General features: G+C 46.1%; 1 protein-coding gene across 4 annotated transcripts in view; it reads right to left on the reverse strand.

Moving 5' to 3' along the window:
- The window catches only part of LOC126295342 (uncharacterized), a 673,108-nt gene that overhangs the window by 562,609 nt on the left and 90,753 nt on the right, over positions 1-19,746 (reverse strand). The window lies entirely within an intron of this gene.

The following is a 19,746-nucleotide window of genomic DNA, read 5'->3' on the forward strand; positions in this document are numbered from 1 at the left end:
TGACTGGATGTACTCGACTGTGTGAGCAAGTTTAAGATCGGAGAGCGGGAGAGACTGGGGGGGGGGGGGGGGTGAAGAGACAGGAAGGGGGAGATGGACAGAGGAGGGGTGTTAGCTTGAGCGATTAACCCGGCACAGGTAGTTCCAGTTTTCAAGAAGCGTCGTCGAGCAGATGCGCAAAACTATAGGCCTGTATCTCTGACATCGATCTGATGAGAATTTTAGAACATGGTCTTTGCTCGAGTATCATGTCATTTCTGGAAAGCCAGATACTACTATGTATGAGTCGACGTGGATTCCGGAAACAGCGATCGTGAGAGACCAGACTCGCTGTATTTGTTCACGAGACCCAGAAAATGTCAGACACAGTCTCCCAGGTGGATGCCATTTTCCTTGACTTCCGGAAGGCGTTCGATACACTTCCGCACTGTCGCCTGATAAAGTAAGAGCCTACGGAATATCAGACCAGCTGTGTGGCTGGATTGAAGAGTTTTTAGCAAACAGAACACAGCATGTTGTTCTCAATGCAGAAACGTCTATAGAAAAAGTAACCTCTGGCGTGCCACAGGGGAGTGTTATGGGACCACTGCTTTTTACAATATATATAAATGACCTAGAAGATGGTGTCGGAAGTTCCGTGCGGCTTTTCGCGGATGATGCTGTAGTATACAGAGAAGTTGCAGCATTAGAAAATTGTAGCGAAATGCAGGAAGATCTGCAGCGGATAGGCACTTGGTGCAGGGAGTGGCAACTGACCCTTAACATAGACAAAAGTAATGTATTGCGAATACATAAAAAGAGGGATCCTTTATTGTATGATTATATGATAGCGCAACAAACACTGGTAGCAGTTGCGTCTGTAAAATATCTGGGAGTATGCGTGCGGAACGATTTGAAGTGGAATGATGACATAAAATTAATTGTTGGTAAGGCGGGTGCCAGGTTGAGATTCATTGGGAGAGTCCTCAGAAAATGTAGCCCATCAACAAAGGAGGTGGCTTACAAAACACTCGTTCGACCTATCCTGGAGTATTGCTCATCAGTGTGGGATCCGTACCAGACCGGGTTGACGGACGAGATAGAGAAGATCCAAAGAAGAGCGGTGCGTTTCATCACAGGGATATTTGGTAAGCGTGACAGCGTTACGGAGATGTTTAGTAAACTCAATTCGCAGACTCTGCAAGAGAGGCGCTCTGCATCGCGGTGTAGCTTTATGTCCAGGTTTCGAGAGGGTGCGTTTCTGGATGAGGTATGGAATATATTGCTTCCCCCTACTTATACCTCCGGAGGAGATCACGAATGTAAAATTAGAGAGATTCGAGCGCGCACGGAGGCTTTCCGGAAGTCGTTCTTCCCACGAACCATACGCGACTGGAACAGGAAAGGGAGGTAATGACAGTGGCACGTGAAGTGCCCTCCGCCACACACCGTCGGGTGGCTTGCGGAATACAAATGTAGATGTAGATGTCGAGACAGGGTGGCACGGTGTTCTTAAAATTTGAGGTCATCAGTCCCCTGGAACTTACAACTACTTAAACCTAAATAACCTAAGGGCATCATACATATCCACGCCCGAGGCAGGATTCGAACCTGCGACCATAGCGGTCGAGCGTTTCCACACTGAAGCGCCTAGAACCGCTCGGCCACCCTGGCCGACGGAAACTATGACACGGGAGATGCTTTTGTACAACACGAAAAAAAATCTCTATGGGCACTTCCATAACAAACACAAACACAGAAACTATTAGAGACGGCATATAATTCTCGCAGTTAAAAAAAAAATTATTGTCATAGAAGTACTTTCCAGAGCTCCGAATATAAACATAACGACAGTATAACAAAAGTTTTTATCATCTAATCACTGAAAATAATTACCAACTCATTACTCAGTAATAATGCAAATGCGGGCAGAAAATCGGCGAAACAAATTGGCCCAACAGCAACTGTGCAAATAGGAACAAACACAGTCATAATTTACAGTGGCAAAATTCTGAAATGACAAGCCGAAGGCGACATATAGAAATATAACCGAAGTCAGATCACCAAATCCAAGAGGTAATCAACGACAAGGAAGCAATGACTCCGGCAGCGAGTAAAGCTCTGGATCACACAACACGTCGCAGCGGCAGCAAATCAGTGGTCAACGTACGGCGACAAGCGAGGGAAGAGCAATCCATCAGGTAGCTTTGTCACAAGGAGACATAGCAACGTAACAACTGCGAGCAGCTTGAAGCGATTATGCTTGCAGCTGAGACAGCAGAAACTTTCCCTTATTTCCTGTATCTGTCTTCCTCGACTCCGGCTTGGGAGGATGTTGGAAAAAGGACGTAACTGTCGTGTTCCTGCTCCGAAATAGTGAGGAATCTCTGGACACGGGTATTGTCCTTTTTGAAGACTCGAGTTTGACAGAGCACTCAAAGACCTGAGTCGAAACAGGGCCCCCGGAGTAGACAACATTCCATTGGAACTACTGACGGCCTTGGGAGAGCCAGTCCTGACAAAACTCTTCCAGCTGGTGAGCAAGATGTATGAGACAGGCGAAATACCCTAAGACTTCAGGAAGAATATATTAATTCCAATCCCAAAGAAAGCAGGTGCTGACAGATGTGAAAATTACCGAACTATCAGCTTAATAAGTCACAGCTGCAAAATACTTACGCGAATTCTTTACAGACGAATGGAAAAACTGATAGAAGCCGACCTCGGGGAAGATCAGTTTGGATTCCGTAGAAATGTTGGAACACGTGAGGCAATACTGACCTTGCGACTTATCTTAGAAGAAAGATTAAGGTAGGGCAAACCTACGTTTCTAGCATTTGTAGACTTGGAGAAAGCTTTTGACAATGTTGACTGGAATAGTCTCTTTCAAATTCTGAAGGTGGCCGGGGTAAACTATAGGGAGCGAAAGGCTATTTACAATTTGTACAGAAACCAGATTGCAGTAATAAGAGTCGAGGGACATGAAATGGAAGCTGTGGTTGGGAAAGGAGTGAGACAGGGTTGTAGCCTCTCCCCGATGTTATTTAATCTGTATATTGAGCAAGCAGTAAAGGAAACAAAAGAAAAATTCGGAGTAGGTATTAATATCCACGGAAAAGTAGTAAAAACTTTGAGGTTCGCCGATGACATTGTAATTCTGTCAGAGACGGCAAAGGACTTGGAAGAGCAGTTGAACGGAATGGACAGTGTCTTGAAAGGAGGATATAAGATGAACATCAACAAAAGCAAAACGAGGATAATGGAATGTAGTCAAATTAAGTCGGGTGATGCTGAGGGAATTACCTTAGGAAATGAGACAAGGAGTTTTGCTATTTAGGAAGTAAAGTAACTGATGATGGTCGAAGTAGAGAGGATATAAAATGTAGACTGGCAATGGCAAGGAAAGCGTTTCTGAAGAAGAGAAATTTGTTAACATCGAATATAGACTTATGTATCAGGAAGTCGTTTCTGAAAGTATTTGTTTGGAGTGTAGCCACGTATGCAAGTGAAACATGGACGATAAATAGTTTGGACAAGAAGAGAATAGAAGCTTTCGAAATGCGGTGCTACAGAAGAATGCTGGAGATTAGATGGGTAGATCACGTAACTAATGAGGAGGTATTGAATAGGATTGGGGAGAAGAGGAGTTTGTGGCACAACTTGACTAGAAGAAGGGATCGGTTGGTAGGACATGTTCTGAGGCATCAAGGGATTGCAAATTTAGCATTGGAGGGCAGCGTGGAAGATAAATATCGTAGAGGGAGACCAAGAGACGAATGCACTAAGCAGATTCAGAAGGATCTAGGCTGCAGTAGGTACTGCGAGATGAAGAAGCTTTCACAGGATAGCGTGGAGAGCTGCATCAAACCAGTCTCAGGACTGAAGACCACAACAACAACAACAACAACAACAACGAGTGTGCTCAGGAACACACACACACACACACACACACACACACACACACACACACACACACACACAGACACACACCCCTCGCTCTCTAGACTGAGTTATTTGCTCCGTGCCGGTTGTGTGGCGTATTTGGCACCTCTCAACACCAGGAGCGACCTTGGACGGACGTCAGTTACGCGACTGCTGGCTCGTTTGCCTACAGAGTGAGGGAGGGTATTAGTATTCCCGTTAGGGCGGTGGGGAGACGCTGCAGTCCGCACCTGTACACTGTAGCTACCTAGCCAACGCTCAGCGTTGCGTAAGCCTCAGTAATGTCTGCGTCTCCGGGAAACTGGTTACTGCCGAGAGACGGGACGTGTGCTGTGCTTACCCCAGGGGGAGGGAGGGTGGGGGGGGGGGGGAGGTGAGTAGGAGTGAAATGGTCGCCAAGGACGCCGGCCACGGGGACATTGCCAAGGCCGGCGCAGCAAATGCAGCGCCAAACCAAGCGCGTCCCTTTTTACCTTTTTTTTATTTTTGCAATAACAAGTTGCCGACGCTGTAGCCAGAGGTGGCATGGCCAAGGGCAGCCACCGTGCGTCGCCGATACAATGAATCTCCCGCTGCCTTCACACTGCTGCTGTACTGCGTGCCTGGAGCGAGCCCTGCTTCGGCAACACAAGCCATTAAATACACTACTGGCCATTACAACTGCTACACCACGAAGACGACGTGCTACAGACGCGAAATTTAACCGACAGGAAAAAGACGCTGTGATATGCGAATGAGTAGCTTTTCAGGCCATTCACACAAGGTTGGCGTCTGTGGAGACACCTACAACGTACTGACATGAGGAAAGTTTCCGACCGATTTCTCATACACAAACAGCAGTTGACCGGCGTTGCCTGGTGAAACGTAGTTGTGATGCCTCGTGCAAGGAGGAGAAATGCGTACCGTCACGTTTCCGACTTTGATAAAGGTCGGATTGCAGCCTATCGCGATTGCGGTTTATGGTACCGCGACATTGCTGCTCGCGTCGGTCGAGATCCAATGACTGTTGGCAGAATATGGAATCGGTGGGTTCAGGAGGGTAATACGGAACGCCGTGCTGGATCCCAACGGCCTCGTATCACTAGCAGTCGAGATGACAGGCATCTTATCCGCATGGCTGTAACGGATCGTGCAACCACGTCTCGATCCCTGAGTCAACAGGTGGCGACGTTTGCAAGACAACAACCATCTGCACGAACAGTTCGACGACGTTTGCAGCAGCACCGACTATCAGCTCGAAGACCGTGGCTGCGGTTACCCTCGACGCTGCATCACAGACAGGAGCGCGTGCGATGGTATACTCGACGACGAGCCTGGGTGCACGAATGGCAAAACGTCGTTTTTACGGGTGAACTTGCTCTGAGCACTGTAACATCTGAGATCATCAGTCCCGTACAACTTAGAACTACTTAAACCTAACTAACCTAAACACATCATACACATCCATGCCCGAGGCAGGATTCGAACCTGCGACCGTAGTAGCAGCGCGGTTCCGGACTGTATCGCCTCGAACCGCTCGGCCCCTCCAGCCGGCTTTTTTCGGATGAATGCAGGTTCTCTTTACACCATCGTAATGGTCGCAAGTGCGGTGAACGCACATTGGAAACGTGTATCGTCATCGCCATGCTGGCTTATAACGCGGCGTGATGGTATGGGGTGCAATTGGTTACACGTCTCGGTCACCTCTTGTTCGCATTGACGGCACTTTGAACAGTGGACGTTACATTTCAGATGTGTTACGACCCGTGGCTCTACCCTTCATTCAATCCCTGCGAAAACCCTACATTTCAGCAGGATAATGCACGACCGCACATTGCAGGACCTGTAGGGGCCTTTCTGGATACAGAAAATGTTCGACTGCTGCCCTGGCCAGCACATTTTCCAGATCTCTCACCAACTGAAAACATCTGGTCAATGGTGGCCGAGCAACTGGCTCGTCACAATACGCCAATCACTACTCTTGCTGAACTGTGGTATCGTGTTGAAGCTGCATGGACAGCTGTACCTGTACACGCCATCCAAGCTCTGTTTGGCTCAATGCCCAGGCGTATCGAGGCCGTTATTACGGCCAGAGGTGGTTGTTCTGGGTACTGATTTGTTACGATCCATGCACCCAAATTGCGTGAAAATGTAATCACATTTCAGTTCCAGTACAATATATTTGTCCAATGAATAGCCGTTTTTCATCTGCATTTCTTCTTGGTGTAGCAATTGTAATGGCCAGTAGTGTACTATCGACTGTCGTGTAGGTGATCATCATGTCGGCTGTTTAGTAAAAGAATGTCCTATGGTTTTGTATATGATGTATTATATTACAGGCTAAAATGCATAAATAGAAATTAATTTGTTATAATCGACATGTATTGGTGGTTAAAAATTATTCTTGTTTTACAAATATTTGAAATCAGAAACTCTGGTAAACTTAAAATTCATAATATTAATTGCAGAATGTATCGCCAATTATTAAATTTATTCCTGGATTTAAAAAATATTTATGTGGTTTAGTAAAGATTCTTCTTTTTTCACGAAAGTATGTGAACTCCGTCGGTTTCTAATTTCTTTGAAATACTGTGAGTAACGGAAAATGTAGGGAGCGGTGAGCATGTCTTTGATCGAAGTAGACGTTTTTCTAAGTTTGCCAACAACACTAATTACTCTTTTTCTTGAATGTGGAAAGTGTAAAGACGGTGTGATATTCAATAATGTGACAAACAAAATTCAGGTAAATCTTGATCAGTTCCTCAGGCATCAGGAACCCCCAACGTTAAATTTTCAGCCGCAAGCACGTACGCCTAGACGCAAGAAGTGGAGCAAATAAAGATAAGCGAAAAGTTTTTCTTTTTTATAGCTTAGGCCTCTCGAAGCTTTTGAAAATAATGAAGAGAGTAAGAGAAATTTAATGTTGACGTATGGGAGGGTAGCATTACAGCACCATACCGACAATCTGACTAAAACAGCTGGCAATTGGATTTGATGTTCTGACGTCTCCGCAAGATGGTGAACGATAGCATCATCTGCAAAGAATCGAACGAGGGCGCTCTAGATTATCTAGATTAGTGGCAGCAATCGGCGTACAACTCTTGCACGGGGCAGACAAACAACTGGTTGCCGTTAATTTTCTGAAGCAGTACTCAACTGTGTGTTAATAAACCGTTTTCTTCGACTCACTTCTCATCTTCGAACACAGTGTACGATCTGGGATCCTACTGCAAATCTACGTCGGTAATTCGACGGATTACTCCTATTTTCTGCAGGAAGTAAGCCTCCGTGTTATAAATTAGCGCTTTTTTCTTGTTGCGATAGTAGTATCTAATTAGCACGGTCGTTGCGCTTTTTACTTTGTTTTCGCCTCTTACTAGGAGACGCGTGACAGTTAACGCCATAATTTTTACATAAATTTTTTACATACGTTAGGTGTTTGTTAGGTACTGTCTTCCTGACTGTAGAATTTCTGCTTTTCCTCTCTTGTATTTATAGATAAAAGGAGGTACAAATTAAGAACGTGCGATTTTATTTATGTAAAAATTATAGCGCGAGCCATTTCAACCACATTATTCCATCAACACCTACTAGAGATCCCTTTAATAACGAAGTGTGCCTTGGAGTTAAATACTACACTGAAGCGCCCACATCCTAATGCATATAGACTTATCTTTCCCAGATCAAGAAGGTTATTTGGATTAACCAACATCACTGAATTGAACCATATAAACACGATTAAGCACATTTCCCTTTTTGATTACAGTTACTTACCCATTTTCCGTACAGCATTTTGCCAGCAAAGATATTTTTACTGGTTGTGTCAAATAGCAACTACCACTTATCAGGTAGCACCTGGAAAAGTTGCACATCTCTGAGTGAATGTTTTATACTTCTATCTTTACTATTGAACATTAAATTTTGAGACATCATCTTTACATGCAATGGGCAACTTGAACCATGCACCCAAAGAGGTGACAAACATTTATTACGTTTTTTTGTATTGTTGAAAACGGGACATACTTGCACCAAATATAAAAGAATGTAAAAACTGTTGTGCAAGCCCCATCATTTTGTTACTATTCTTTTCTTAGGCATAAGATTTGTATACAATTTTCTACAGCTAATCAGATCTTTACCAAGTTTGATGTTTGTGTTATGTTGTGACCAATTTAAGTGTGCAATTTTGGTATTAATATGTTCTTGTACTATCTTGACTTTGTGTCTCAAAGGGCAACAATATTTGAAAAACTTTTTTTTTTTCAAAGCCATATTATATTCCTACATGTGACTTACCTAGTGTTTCATTGGCAGGACACTTAGAAGATGAAACAAGTCCACTAAAGAGACAGCTTACACTATACTCGTTCGTCCTCTGTTAGAATATTGGTGCGCGGTGTGGGATCCTTACCAGGTGGGATTGACGGAGGACATCGAAAGGGTGCAAAAAAGGGCAGCTCGTTTTGTATTATCACGTTATAGGGGAGAGAGTGTGGCAGATATGATACACGAGTTGAAATGGAAGTCATTACAGCATAGACGTGTTTCGTTGCGGCGAGATCTATTTACGAAATTTCAGTCACCAACTTTCTCTTCCGAATGCGAAATGGGCCCAACCTACATAGGTAGGAATGATCATGAAAATAAAATAAGAGAAATCAGAGCTCGAACAGAAAGGTTTAGGTGTTCGTTTTTCCCGCGCGCTGTTCGGGAGTGGAATGGTAGGGAGATAGTATGATTGTGGTTTGAAGAACCCTCTGCCAAGCACTTAAATGTGAATTGCAGAGTACTCATGTGGATGTAGATGTAGGGATGCTTATTCAAATCCACTGATGGTCGAACAGGCAGAATACGGCGCTGCGGTCGGCAACGCCCATGTAAGACAACAAGTGTCTGACGCAGTTAACAGATCGGTTACTGCTGCTACAATGGCAGGTTATCAAGATTTTAGTGCGTCTGAATGTGGTGGTATAGTCGACGCACGAGCGATGGGACACAGCATGTCCGAGGTAGCGATGAAGTGGGGATTTTCCCGTACAACCATTTACCAGTGTACCGCGAATACAAGGAATCCGGCGAAACATCAAACCTCCCCCATCGCTGCGGCCGGAAAAAGATCTTACGAGAACGGAACCGACGACGACTGAAGTGCATCGTCCAAAGTGCAACTCTTCCGCAAATTGCTGCAGATTTCAATGCTGCGCCATCGATGAGTGTCAACGTGTGGACCATTCAAGGAAACATCGTCGATATGGGCTTTCCGAACTGAAGGCGCACTCGTGTACCCTTGTTGACTGCACGACACAAAGCTTTACGCCTCGCCTGGGCCCCTCAAAACCGTCATTGGGCTGTTGATAACTGCCTGGTCGAAAAATGGCTCTGAGCACTATGGGACTTAACTACTGAGGTCACCAGTCCCCTAGAACTTAGAACTACTTAAACCTAACTAACCTAAGGAGATCACACACATCCATGCCCGAGGCAGGATGCGAACCTGCGACCACAGCGCTCGCGCGGTTCCAGACTTAGCGCCTAGAACCGCGAGACCACACCGACCGCCTTGCCTGGTCGGACGAGTCTCATTTCAAACCGTATCGAGCAGATGATCGTGTACGGATATGGGCAGAACCTCATGAATCCATCGACTCTGGATGTCAGCAGGTGTCTGTGGAGTCTGTGTAATGGTGTGGGGTGTGTGCAGTTGGAGTGATACGGGACCCCTGATACATCTAGGTATGACTGTGACAGGTGACACGTACGTAAGCATCCTGTCTGATCACCTGCATCCATTCCTGTGCATCGTGCATTCCGACGGACGTGGGCAATTCCAGCAGGACAATGCGACAACCCACGCGTCCAAAATTGCTACAGAGTGGCTGCTGGAACGCTCTTCTGGGGTTAAACACTTGCACTGCCAACCGAACTCCCCAGACATGAACGTCATTGAGCATTTCTGGGATGTCTTGCAACGCGCTGCTCAGGAGAGATCTCCACCCCCTCGCACTGTTACGATTCTATGGACAGTACTGCAGATTTGAGTCGGCCCCATGCCACGTCGTGTTGCGGCGCTTGTGCGTGCGATATTCCCCGCGTGTACCAGTTTCTTCGGATCTTCAGGGTGTTACTGTTGGAAGATGAAACTACCTAAATTTGTTGCTGTTGCCTCTGAACTTATCCAGTTCTCACAAGCTGCGACATCGTAGCGGAAAAAAAAACAGTGACCCGTATATGTGATAAGTTCGCTTTAATTTACGTCTATGGTGACAAACGTTTTGTTGACAGATTACCGGTTTCGGTCTTTAATTACCATCATCACGTCTGTTTCATAAATACAAACTCCTAATGTACTGCAGCCATAGTGGCATCAGCAAATGTTAAATGCTGGTGCTGATTCCGCATTTTACATTTGACGATGCCACTATGGCTGCAGTACATTAGGACTTTGTATTTATGAAACAGATCTGATGATGGTCATTAAAGACCGAAACCGGTAATCTGTCAACAAAACGTGTCACCATAAACGTAAATCACATGAAACTTATTATCCAGTTCTCTTTTTCGTTTTATTTAATAGAAATTCTTCCAATCCATATGTGGCATACAGCAAACCAGTGCTTAACAGTATTGGTTGAAAAACAGTGTTGGTTGTAATTTTAGTTTTTTCATTTTTCAACGACGCGTTTGCCTTATTTAGGCATCTTTAGGTTATCTTACCTATCTGAGCACTTCTCTTATGTTCGCAGATGATGCTGTACTTTAGCGTCCAGTAAGGTCATCCGAAGACCAGTATCAGTTGGAAAGCGATTTAGAAAAGATTGCTGTACGGTGTGTCAGGTGGCAGTTGACGCTAAATAACGAAACGTGTGAGATGGTCCACAGTAGTTCCAAAAGAAATCCGTTGGAATTCGATTACTCCATAAACAGTACAATCCTCAGGGCTGTCAATTCAACTAAGTACCTGGGTGTAAAAATTACGAACAACTTCAGTTGGAAAGACCACATAGATAATATTGTGGGGAAGGCGAGCCAAATGTTGCGTTTCATTGGCAGGACACTTAGAAGGTGCAACAAGTCCACTAAAGAGGGATATTACACTACACTCTTTCGTCCTCTGTTAGAATATTGCAGCGCGGTGTGGGATCCTTACCAGGTGGGATTGACGGAGGACATCGAAAGGGTGCAAAAAAAGGGCAGCTCGTTTTCTATTATCACGTTATAGGGGAGAGAGTGTGGCAGATATGATACACGAGTTGGGATGGAAGTCATTACAACAAAGACGTTTTTCGTCGCCGGGAGACCTTTTTACGAAATTTCAGTAACCAACTTTCTCTTCCGAATGCGAAAATATTTTGTTGAGCCCAACCTACATAGGTAGGAATGATCATCAAAATAAAACAAGAGAAATCAGAGCTCGAACAGAAAGGTTTAGGTGTTCGTTTTTCCCGCTCGCTGTTCGGGAGTGGAATAGTAGAGAGATAGTATGACTGTGGTTCGATAAACCCCAAACGGGAACACGTTATGCAGATCTTGGTGCCTCTCGCGTCCGTGTAGAAATGATAACCTGAAGATGAATCAATAAGGCGAAACGCGTCGTTGAAAAACAAAAAACTAAAACTGCAACCAAGACTGTTTTTAATCAATACTGTTTCCTTTAATCGTCCTTCAGTGCAAAGATTCCGTAAGAAGGGGGTGATAGGCTACAAACTCATTTGAAGCATTGCTCCCGTTCCACGTCTCGCGGAACAAGCAAGGAAGCCTCTTCTGTGCAGGGCACTTTATACGGTTGCGAAAGAGGCGCACTCACTCATACCGCACGTCGGATAGTTTCCTGGTAACGGCATCACAATATCTTCCTTAATGTCGGATATGGTGGGCAGGAAATTTCCGTCGGGCCGAGAAGGCAATCACGTTCAGTGGCCATTAAAACCAAGAACCTTTTGCTGCCCTCCTGTGTGCAAATGAACACGTGTGAGAGACGTGTTTGCCTGCAGCGCCGTACCGTGAGAAAGCTGTCTCGCCTGTACCCTCAGGGCCCTCTTTAAGTTCTGACGAGAGAGAGAGAGAGAGAGAGAGAGAGAGAGAGAGAGAGAGAGACAACCCAGGCTGGACTATAAAAGGCGACACACACACACACACACACACACACACACCACTCAGTGCCTTACGACCGCCATTGAGATAGGCGGTATCGCACACGCCACACCGCCGGTGACTGCATTAAACCGCAGCTAGAGTGCCTTTCAAGAAGCTCATTCTGCACACAGCCCGCTGGCGTCACAATGGCCACAGCCAAGCTTTGTTTACTCGCTGCAAGATCAGTCCGCGATCGGAAAGTAGTGTAATAGGCGTCAAGGCACTTCTCAAGTGGAATGGCATCTACAGGGGAATTTTTTTTTGCAACGTGCAGAAACGCTAGGGATTCATCTATGACAGGATACCGAACGAAAAAGGTCTACCATACGTCCGGAAATGCATCGTTCCCAGCCTAGATACCGTTTATTCGGTCATACTTCGTTACAGAGTCTGCAGTCTAATACGCGCTGTAGCATGCAGCCACAGTTATACTATAGTGCTTTCCGTGTGTCTCAACACAGGCGTTTGAGCGCCATAGCATGTTCTGTCTCTCACGTTCACATCGGCCAGGCTGCACCCGTAGAGTGTGAAAGGCAGCATGAATACTCTGTTCCAGGGTCTCCACAGCTGGAATGGGTTCTGCATACGTGATTTTTTTTAGGTGCCCCGTAAACAGAAGTCGCACGGGTTGTTTGATGGTCGACCATGGAACATACAACTGAGATGCGTCCGGATGTTAACTGCGAAGCGGGCTGAAGCACCATCACGTAGCAGCCACATAGCGTTCAATGGCAGTTCTTCCAGCAGGGGAGGCAAAGTCACCTGCAAGAAACGCCGATAGTTCTAGTCTAATAGGTTCTGAAAAGATTCCGAAAAAAGTAGGGGTAAGCTATAGGGAAATACGGGTCATATACAATATGTACAACCACCAAGAGGGAATAATAACAGTGGACGATCAAGAACGAAGTGCTCGTATTAAGAAGGGAGTAAGACAAGGCTGTAGCCTTTCGCCCCTACTCTTCAATCTGTACATCGAGGAAGCCAATGATGGAAATAAAAGAAAGGTTCAGGAGTGGAATTAAAATACAAGGTGAAAGGATATCAACGATACGATTCGCTGATGACATTGCTATCCTGAGTGAATGTGAAGAAGAATTAAATGATCTGCTGAACGGAATGAACAATCTAATGAGTACACAGTACGGTTTGAGAGTAAATCGGAGAAAGACGAAGGTAATGAGAAGTAGTAGAAATGAGAGCAGCGAGAAACTTAACATCAGGATTGATGGTCACGAAGTCAATGAAGTTAAGGAATTCTGCTACCTAGGCAGTAAAATAACCAATGACGGACGGAGCAAGGAGGACATCAAAAGCAGACTCGCTATGGCAAAAAAGGCATTTCTGGCCAAGAGAAGTCTACTAATATCAAATACCGGCCTTAATTTGAGGAAGAAATTTCTGAGGATGTACGTCTGGAGTACAGCATTGTATGGTAGTGAAACATGGACTGTAGGAAAACCGGAACAGAAGAGAATCGAAGCATTTGAGATGTGGTGCTATAGACGAATGTTGAAAATTAGGTGGACTGATAAGGCAAGGAATGAGGAGGTTCTACGCAGAATCGGAGAGGAAAGGAATATGTGGAAAACACTGATAAGGAGAAGGGACAGGATGATAGGACATCTGCTAAGACATGAGGGAATGACTTCCATGGTACTAGAGGGAGCTGTAGAGGGCAAAAACTGTAGAGGAAGACAGAGATTGGAATACGTCAAGCAAATAATTGAGGACGTAGGTTGCAAGTGCTACTCTGAGATGAAGAGGTTAGCGCAGGAAAGGAATTCGTGGCGGGCCGCATCAAACCAGTCAGTAGACTGATGACAAAAAAGGCGACGTGGAAGGAAGACTGGCGCCAAAACACGGTCGCCAGATACCCGGCCCACACCTACCAGCGCCACCGAGGCTGCTGATTCGCCGTCACCATACCGTGGCGGTTCTGCCTACCATGCAGGTGAGTGTTATAAAAGTTGAAGATACCACTGAGCGTTAACGTGACCTAATGTGTGAGTAGGATGGATGACTAATCCCGGAGTACTGGTGCCCTGGTGAAGAAACCAGTGACGAAACTGCTCCCGATGTGCGAACTCTGTCGCTAGCACACTCTGCACACACTCTTAAGTTATAAGGTTAGTAACAGCTCTCGCGGACAATACCACACACCGTAGTCTGGCTTACCCTCTACTGACACAGCGGTCGCCTTCCACAATGTTACTCATATTTTCCTCAAAGTCTGGTGTCTGAACATTTCAGGCATCATGCTTTCCTGCTTCCTGGATCAACCCTGCCTCAGACAAACGGCGAAACACAGTTACAAATATTGAATGCTGTGATTGTTGTCAGCGGGGATACGTCACTGATACAACCTTGCTGCCCGCCGCCATTTGCCTTTCCCGAAGTAAACACTTTTAGGCCAGATGTCGATTGCCCGTCAATCTGCCACAAACACACGCGCACAAACAAACACGCGCACACACACAAACAAACACGCGCGCACGCACAAACAAACACGCGCGCACGCACAAACAAACACGCGCGCACGCACAAACAAACACGCGCGCACGCACAAACAAACACGCGCGCACGCACAAACAAACACGCACACGCACACGCACAAACAAACACGCACACGCACACGCACAAACAAACACGCACACACGCACACGCACAAACAAACAAACACGCACACGCACAAACAAACAAACACGCACACGCACAAACAAACAAACACGCACACGCACAAACAAACAAACACGCACACGCACAAACAAACAAACACGCACAGGCACAAACAAACAAACACGCACAAACAAACAAACACACGCACAAACAAACAAACACACGCACAAACAAACAAACACACGCACAAACAAACAAACACACGCACAAACAAACAAACACACGCACAAACAAACAAACACACGCACAAACAAACAAACAAACGCACACGCACAAACACGCACACGCACAAACACGCACACGCACAAACAAACACACGCACAAACAAACACACGCACACGCACAAACAAACACACGCACACGCACAAACAAACACACGCACACGCACAAACAAACACACGCACACGCACAAACAAACACACGCACACGCACAAACAAACACACGCACACGCACAAACAAACACACGCACACGCACAAACAAACAAACAAACAAACACACGCACAAACACACGCACACGCACAAACAAACAAACGCACAAACACACACACGCACACACACACACACACACACACACACACACACACACACAGTTCGCTACATCTACAAAGATACCCGCAAACAACTATACGGCACGTGGAGGAGGCTACGATGTACTACTGGTAACAGTCATTTCCTTTCCAAATACAGCGAGGAAAAAAACGACTGTATGCGCCGTAATTTCTACTATCTTCGCGGTTTTTACGCGCTACATATGTTCACGGCAGCAGAGCGTTCCCCAGTGACCTTCAAATGGCCGTTCTGCAAATTTTCTCAATAGTGTTTCTCGAAAAGAACGACGTCTTCACTCCAGACATTCCCCCATTTGAGTTCCCGAAGCACCTCCTTAACACTTACATGCTGTTCGAACCGACCGGTAACAAATCTAACAGCCCGCCTCAGAATTGTTTCATATCTTCCTTCAATCCCACCTCGTACGGATCCCATACTCTCCAAGACTACTGAAGAATAGTTCGCACCAGCGTCCTATATGCGGTCTCCTTTACAGGTGAACCACTCTCTCCTAAACTTCTCCTGATAAACCGAAGTCGACCATTCGCCTTTCCTACCAGAGTTTTCACACACTCATTCCACATCTTATCGCTTTGCCCAGATATTTAAACTTGACTGTGTGAAACGGGACATTTGCAATACTGTACCCCAACATTACAGGTTTTATCTTGCTGGTCACCTGCATTAGCTTACATTTAGGGCTACATCCACATTTATACTCCGCAAGCCACCAGATGGTGTGTGGCGGAGGGCACTTTACGTGCCACTGTCATTACCTCCCTTTCCTGCTCCAGTCGCGTACGGTTCGCGGGAAGAACGACTGTCTGAAAGCCTCCGTGCGCGCTCCAATCTCTCTAATTTTACATTCGTGATCTCCTCGGGAGGTATAACCAGGGGGAAGCAATATATTCGATACCCCATCCAGAAACGCACCCTCTCGAAACGTGGCGAGCAAGCTACACCGCGATGCAGAGCGCCTCTCTTGCAGAGTCTGCCACTTGAGTTTGCTAAACATCTCCGTAACGCTACCACTCTTACCAAATAACCCTGTGACGAAACGCGCCGCTCTTCTTTGGATCTTCTCTATCTCGTCCGTCAACCCAATCTGGTACGGATCGCACACTGACGAGCAATACTCCAGGATAGGTCGAACGAATGTTTTGTAATCCACCTCCTTTGTTGATGGACTACATTTTCTAAGGACTCTCCCAATGAATCTCAACCTGGTACCCGCCTTACCAACAATTAATTTTATATGATCATTCCACTTCAGATCGTTCCGCACGCATACTCCCAGATATTTTACAGAAGTAACTGCTACCAGTGTTTGTTCCGCTATCATATAATCATACGATAAAGGATCCTTCTTTCTATGTATTCGCAAATACATTACATTTGTGTTGTAAGTCGTTAGATAGGCAACCAGCAACTCCAAATGGGTGACTGTTCTAGACTTTCGGTGACACGTTGCAATGTTTGTACGTACTAGAGTGAAAGTTGCTCAATGCTACGGGCTATATAGTGAGTATTAGCTGAGTGTACAAAATCGGGCAGTGCCAAGTCCTCACACTGTCGGGAGCGACACGCGCGGTAGAGACGCGAGTGCAGGAGGTGTGTGGCGGTGAATGCTTCACTCTCGCTTTCCGCCAACAGTACATCACCTCGCGGGCGTTACTCCCCGCCCACGAGTTCACTTTCCCACGGCAGTCACTCACGGCCGGGCACGCGGTAACACACTAGGCGGCTGCGTGGCGGCGGTCTGCTGTTACCCGAAGACGTACGGCCCGCGGCCGGCCGAAACGCCGCTCGCTGGCCGGCAATCACAGCCGTCAATGTTCGGCCGTACAGCACGCGTAGGTCGTCACACCGCACGTCCGACACTTCCCCTAACGTTCACGATCACGATGTCCAGAAGGCAAAGCAGCTCTCTCGGTGAAACCACGCGAAAACTGTAGGAGCTGTCCCACTGCCGGTTGTCGGTCGGTCGGTCGGTCGCTCACTCACTCACTCTCCCTCTCCCTCTCTCCCCCCCCCCCCCCTCCACACAACAGAATAGGCGACGAAATATGTGCAGCCGAGTAAAGTCGGCGACCCCAACCTCACTCAATGACAAACCGCCCCCACTTATAGTTATGTCTGACTAGTTCCTGGAAACACTCTGGAGACGGTCGTGTGAAACCCAGCTCGCGCTATTCGTCCACGAGACTCAGAGGGCCGTAGACTCGGGTTCTAAGATGTGTTTCTTGACTTCCGCAAGGCGTTCGCTACAGTTCCCCACAGTCGTTTAATGAACAATGTAACATCAATGGACTATCAGACCAATTGTGTGATTGTATTGAAGAGTTCCTAGATAACAGAACGCAACATGTCATTCTCAAAGGAGAGAAGTCTTCCGAAGTGAGGGTGATTTCAGGTGTGTCGCAGGGGAGTGTTGTAGGGCCGTTGCTATTCACAATATACATAATGACGTAGTGCATAAGATCGGAAGTTCACTGAGGCTTTTTGTGGATGATGCTGTGGTATATCTTGAGGTTGTCATCCGAAGACCAGTATCAGCTGCTAAGCGATTTAGAAAAGATTGCTATATGGTGTGTCAGGTGGCAGTTGACGCTAAATAACGAAAAGTGTGAGATGATCCACATGAGTTCCAAAAGAAATCCGTTGGAATTCGATTACTCGATAAATAGTACAATTCTCAAGGCTGTTAATTCAACTAAGTACCTGGGTGTTAAAATTACGAACAACTTCAGTTGTAAGGACCACATAGATAATATTGTCGGGAAGGCGAGCCAAAGGTTGCGTTTCATTGGCAGGACACTTAGAAGATGCAGCAAGTCCACTAAAGAGACAGCTTACACTACACTCGTTCGTCCTCTGTTAGAATATTGCTGCGCGGTGTGGGATCCTTACCAGCTGGGATTGACGGAGGACATCGAAAGGGTGCAAAAAAGGGCAGCTCGTTTTGTATTATCACGTTATAGGGGAGAGAGTGTGGCAGATATGATACACGAGTTGGGATGGAAGTCATTACAGCATAGACGTCGCGGCGAGACCTTTTTACGAAATTTCAGTCACCAACTTTCTCTTCCGAATGCGAAAATATTTTGTTGAGCCCAACCTACACAGGTAGGAATGATCATCAAAATAAAACAAGAGAAATCAGAGCTCGGACAGAAAGGTTTAGGTGTTCGTTTTTCCCGCTCGCTGTTCGGGAGTGGAATAGTAGAGAGATAGTATGATTGTGGTTCGATGAACCCTCTGCCAAGCACTTAAATGTGAATTGCAGAGTAGTGATGTAGATGTAGATGTTTTAACAAGTACTGAAATGCAGGAGGATCTGCAGCGAATTGACGCATGGTGCAGGGAATGGCAACTGAATCTCAATGTAGACAAGTGTAATGTGCTGCGAATACATAGAAAGGAAGATCCTTCTAATTTAGCGACAAAGTATCAGGTCAGCAACCGGAAGCAGTTAATTCCATAAATTATCTGGGAGTACGCATTAGGAGTCATTTAAAATGGAATGATCATATAAAGTTGATCGTCAGTAAAGCAGATGCCAGACAGATTCATTGGAAGAATCCTAAGGAAATGCAATCCGAAAACGAAGGAAGTAGTTTAAAGGACGCTTGTTTGCCCACAGATTTAATACTGCTCAGCAGTGTGGGATCCGTACCAGATACGATAGAAGAGAGAGGGAAGAGAGAGGGAAGAAGAGAGAGAGAGAGAGAGAGAGAGAGAGAGAGAGAGAGAGAGAGAGAGAGAGAGAGAGATCCAACGGAGAGCAGCGCGCTTCGTTACAGGATCATTTAGTAATCGCGAAGGCATTACGGAGATGATAGATAAAGTCCAGTGGAAGACTCTGCAGGAGAGACGCTCAGTAGCTCGGTACGGCCTTTCGTTGAAGTTTCGAGAACATACCTTCACCAAGGAGTCAAGCAGCCCATTGCTCCCTCCTACGTATATCTCGCGAAGAGACTATGAGGATAAAATTAGAGAGATTAGAGCCCACACAGAAGCATACCGACAATCCTTCTTTCCACGAAAAATACGTGACTGGAATAGAAGGGAGAACTGGTAGAGCTACTCAAGGTACCCTCCGCCACACACCGTCAAGTGGACTGCGGAGTATGGATGTAGACGTAGAAATCCACAACTTTGACAAATACAGCCCTCAGTCGCGAACACAATTTGTAACCTTGGTTTCGGTGTCACAAGGGACACCTTGTTCGGACAAAATTAAAACTAAATGTTACAGCAAAACGTACCAACAAAAGGAAGGCTGCAGTCATACCTGACAGCATCAGAGTCAGCATTAAAATAAAATGGAACAGAGGTGCAAGCCACTGGGAGCTGCCACGTGTCCTCTGTTACAGTCAACACAAAACTTCAAGATAATACCGCCCATCCGGTGGGTAATTGGTAAAACAAGCTATTTTGCAAACATCTCTCGTAACTGCAGGGAGGGAAATAAACGAACACCAGA

Source organism: Schistocerca gregaria, chromosome 11 (assembly GCF_023897955.1).
Source record: "Schistocerca gregaria isolate iqSchGreg1 chromosome 11, iqSchGreg1.2, whole genome shotgun sequence".
NCBI classification, from domain to species: domain Eukaryota; kingdom Metazoa; phylum Arthropoda; class Insecta; order Orthoptera; family Acrididae; genus Schistocerca; species Schistocerca gregaria.